The sequence below is a fragment of the Babylonia areolata genome, chromosome 29 (genome assembly GCF_041734735.1).
Source record: "Babylonia areolata isolate BAREFJ2019XMU chromosome 29, ASM4173473v1, whole genome shotgun sequence".
In the NCBI taxonomy this organism is placed as follows: domain Eukaryota; kingdom Metazoa; phylum Mollusca; class Gastropoda; order Neogastropoda; family Buccinidae; genus Babylonia; species Babylonia areolata.
Genome location: NC_134904.1, coordinates 6,931,016 through 6,936,015, shown reverse-complemented (window position 1 = coordinate 6,936,015; position 5,000 = coordinate 6,931,016).

The window sequence follows — 5,000 nt, the reverse complement described above, 5'->3', positions numbered from 1 at the left end:
CTGTCTTTCTTACTGTCACGTTGATTGTCTTTCTGTCTTTCTTAGTGTCACGTTGATTGTCTGTCTTTCTTACTGTCACGTTGATTGTCTTTCTGTCTTTCTTACTGTCACGTTGATTGTCTTTCTTTCTTACTGTCACGCTGATTGTCTTTCTTACTGTCACGTTGATTGTCTTTCTGTCTTTCTTACTGTCACGTTGATTGTCTTTCTTACTGTCACGTTGATTTTCTTTCTGTCTTTCTTACTGTCACGTTGATTGTCTTTCTTTCTTACTGTCACGTTGATTGTCTTTCTGTCTTTCTTACTGTCACGTTGATTGTCTTTCTGTCTTTCTTACTGTCACGTTGATTGTCTTTCTGTCTTTCTTACTGTCACGTTGATTGCCTTTCTTTCTTACTGTCACGTTGATTGTCTTTCTGTCTTTCTTACTGTCACGTTGATTGTCTTTCTGTCTTTCTTACTGTCACGTTGATTGTCTTTCTGTCTTTCTTACTGTCACGTTGATTGTCTTTCTGTCTTTCTTACTGTCACGTTGATTGTCTTTCTGTCTTTCTTACTGTCACGTTGGTTGTCTTTCTTAGTGTCACGTTGATTGTCTTTCTGTCTTTCTTACTGTCACGTTGATTGTCTTTCTTACTGTCACGTTGATTGTCTTTCTGTCTTTCTTACTGTCACGTTGATTGTCTTTCTGTCTTTCTTACTGTCACGTTGATTGTCTTTCTTACTGTCACGTTGATTGTCTTTCTGTCTTTCTTACTGTCACGTTGATTGTCTTTCTTACTGTCACGTTGATTGTCTTTCTTACTGTCATGTTGATTGTCTTTCTGTCTTTCTTACTGTCACGTTGATTGTCTTTCTTTGTGTCACGTTGATTGCCTTTCTGTCTTTCTTACTGTCACGTTGATTGTCTGTCTGTCTTTCTTACTGTCACGTTGATTGTCTTTCTTTCTTACTGGCACGTTGATTGTCTTTCTTACTGTCACGTTGATTGTCTTTCTGTCTTTCTTACTGTCACGCTGTCTTTCTGTCTTTCTTACTGTCACGTTGATTGTCTTCTTACTGTCACGTTGATTGTCTTTCTTACTGTCTCGTTGATGTCTTTCTGTCTTTCTTACTGTCATGTTGTCTTTCTGTCTTTCTTACTGTTCACGTTGATTGTCTTTCTTACTGTCACGTTGATTGTCTTTCTTACTGTCACTTTGATTGTCTTTCTGTCTTTCTTACTGTCACGTTGATTGTCTTTCTTACTGTCACGTTGATTGTCTTTCTGTCGCTGTAACACGGTCTCCTTGTTGCTTGTTCTGCTATTTCTGTTGATTTGTTTGTATGTAATGTCTTTCTTACTGTCATGTTGATTGTCTTTCTTACTGTCACGTTGATTGTCTTTCTGTCTTTCTTAGTGTCACGTTGATTGTCTTTCTGTCTTTCTTACTGTCACGTTGATTGTCTTTCTGTCTTTCTTACTGTCACTTTGATTGTCTTTCTGTCTTTCTTACTGTCACGTTGATTGTCTTTCTTACTGTCACGTTGATTGTCTTTCTGTCTTTCTTAGTGTCACGTTGATTGTCTTTCTTTCTTACTGTCACGTTGATTGTCTTTCTTTCTTTCTTTCTTACTGTCACGTTGATTGTCTTTTATGTCTTTCTTACTGTCATGTTATCTTTCTGTCTTTCTTACTGTCATGTTATCTTCCTGTCTTTCTTTCTGTCACGTTGATTGTCTTTCTTTCTTTCTTACTGTCACGTTGATTGTCTTTCTTTCTTTCTTACTGTCACGCTGATTGTCTTTCTTACTGTCACGTTGATTTTCTTTCTTACTATCACGCTGATTGTCTTTCTTACTGTCACGTTGATTGTCTTTCTTACTGTCACGTTGATTGTCTTTCTTACTGTCACGTTGATTGTCTTTCTTTCTTACTGTCATGTTATCTTCCTGTCTTTCTTACTGTCATGTTATCTTCCTGTCTTTCTTTCTGTCACGTTGATTGTCTTTCTTTCTTTCTTACTGTCACGTTGATTGTCTTTCTTTCTTTCTTACTGTCACGCTGATTGTCTTTTTTACTGTCACTTGTTTGTTTTTTTTTTTTGTTTTTTTTTCACCTTGTTTCTGTTGTTGCTTTAGTTGTAAGCCGTTTTGGTGTTGTTGGTGTTGTTGTTGGTGGTGGTGTTGTTGTTGTATGTTGCTCGTGGTTGATTTTTTCTTGTTGTTACTGGTTATTTGCTTGTGTGTTATTTCTTTCTACTTTTTTTTTTTTTTTTTTTTTTGCGCATGTGCGTTTGGTAGTTCATTATTATCATAACCGCTAATGACTATACTTATTTAGCGCCTGTCTTCAATCAGACAACAAACTCGCAGAGCTTTTTGCAAACCCAGTCATTTGCACAACAGACTGTCTGCCTGGGGGAAATTCCACTGCCAGCGGCTGTTAGGTGTTCATCATTTGTTTCCCTCGTCAGTCAGTTCGGCTTTACCTTTTAAGCGAAAAGTTTGGGCAATGGTGCTAAAATGATGTGAAATGTGTATGCATGTCTGCATGTGTATAATATGTGTGTAAATATAGGCTTTTTTTTTTTTTTTTTTTTTTTTCATTTTCATTTTTATTTTATCACAACAGATTTATCTGTGTGAAATTCGGGCTGCTTTCCCTAGGGAGAGCGCTTCGCTACACAACAGCGCCACCCTTTTTTTTTTTTTTTTCTTTTTTTTTTTTTTTTTTTTTTCCTGCGTGCAGTTTTACTTGTTTTTCCTATTGAAGTGGATTTTTCTATAGAATTTTGCCAGGAACAACCCTTTTGTTGTCGTGGGTTCTTTTACGTGCGCTAAGTGCATGCTAGCACACGGGACCTCGGTTTATCGACTCATCCGAATGACTAGCGTCCAGACCACCACTCAAGGTCTAGTGGAGGGGGAGAAAATATCGGCGGCTGAGCCGTGATTCGATCCAGCGCGCTCAGATTCTCTCGCTTCCTAGACGGACCCGTTACCTCTAGGCCATCACTCCACATGTAGGCGTGTTGCTGATATATATTCGGAGCAAAGTATTTTCCGTGATTGCAAGGTGCAAAACGGCAATGCATCGATTACTTCAGCTTAAGTCTTTGTTAACAACAGTTTAAGAAATCTTTCACATGATTTATTATTCTGATTTGTTTCTGATTTTCCATCCAGAACCGTTCGCAATGATGTCAAAAGCGAGGTGTGAATTTTGAGAAACAGATGGTATTATTTTGCTGCTTCTCTTGTATTGAAAAAAAAAAAAAAAAAAAAAGAAATCTTATCTTTATAAACATATCGATTTCCACCTTTATATAACATTTTTCATTTTCCCCTTTTATAGAACTTGTGTACTTTTTTAAAACTATATATATATATATATATATATATATATATATATATATATATATATATATATATATATATATATATATAGATATAGATATATATATATATATATATATATATATATATATATATATATATATATATATATATATATATTGAACATGTATCGTTTTTGTTTTCCTCCACCACATACTTTTGTTCCACGACCCAATATTTTGTCAACGTGTCTGTCAACATAATTATCCGTGTTTGTTTGGGTTTGTTTTTTTTTCATTGATGGTTGGTTTGTACATTTGTTGTGAAACGGTTTTTGTTGACAAATGTGTTTCTTTTGCTATTGGTTTATATGATGTAGGGTGTTTTTTTGTTGTTTTTTGTTTTTTTAACTGGGCAGGTGAAGTTTTTTTCTGACGACATGACAGAAACGGGACAGGCAGCAATGGACGGATGTGATGAGTCCACACAATGTGATGACGTGTGTGCGTCTTTTTTTGGAGGGTGCAGGGGGGATGCGGGGGATCCATAACAGATGGCATGTGTGGTGTGTGTGTGTGTTAGTGAGTGAGTGATATATTTGTATGGCAGCAATAGACGGATGTGAAGAGTCCGCACAATGTGGTGACGTGAGCACGTCCTTTTTTGGAGGGTGCAGGGGGAATGCGTGGGATCCATGACAGATGGCGTGTGTGTGTGTGTGTGTGTGTGTGTGTGTGTGTGTGTGTGTGTGTGTGTGTGTGTGTGTGTGTGTGTGTGTGTGTGAATGGAAGGGGTAGTTTGTGTGTGTGTGTGTGTGTGTGTGTTTTTGTTTTTTCTTTTTTTTTGCCAGTTTTCGTGTTGTCCTCTTACAGCTCTTGGAAAACCTCTCTCTGTCTGTCTGTCTGTCTGTCTGTCTGTCTGTCTGTCTCTCTCTCTCTCTCTCTCTCTCCATCAGGTGTGTACGTGTGTCTGTGTGTGTTCAGAGAACAACTCTTGTTTTTGAGGAAGTGAGTTGAGGTTCGCTGTTGTGGTGGCTGTAGGAGTTGACTAAAATATCACCATGTGAATTATATCACGCTGCTTGCATGTATCGGGTAACGGAAGTGGTCCCAGTTGTGGATCATGTCATATCACACGGCCATTGTAACATGCACAGTTTTAGTTCGCTTTTTTTTTCTTCTTTTTTTTTACCTCGACGAAAAATGCGATGATTATGATCATGATGATGATGATGTGGATGATGATGATGATGATGATGATGATGCCGTCGTCGACAGTGGTTATCCATGATGAAGAGCGGTACAAAGGAATGGGGTGGGGAATGGAGGTGATTCACCTTCACTCTGTTTCAGTTCGGTTTAGTCAGGACGTCGGTATATCGCTGGATGAATGACTTTTCTTCCTGCTTTTAATGGGTTTGGAGTCCAGATGGATAGTGGATAAAGACACTCGGGTGTGCGCACACATACATTTACCCGCACACGCATGTACATACACACAACCACACTCGCACAGACAAACACACACACACACACGCACACATAGTCAGGACGTCGGTATATCGCTGGATGAATGACTTTTCTTCCTGCTTTTAATGGGTTAGGAGTCCAGATGGATAGTGGATAAACAGACTCGCGTGGGCGCACACATACATTTACCCGCACACGCATGTACATACACAC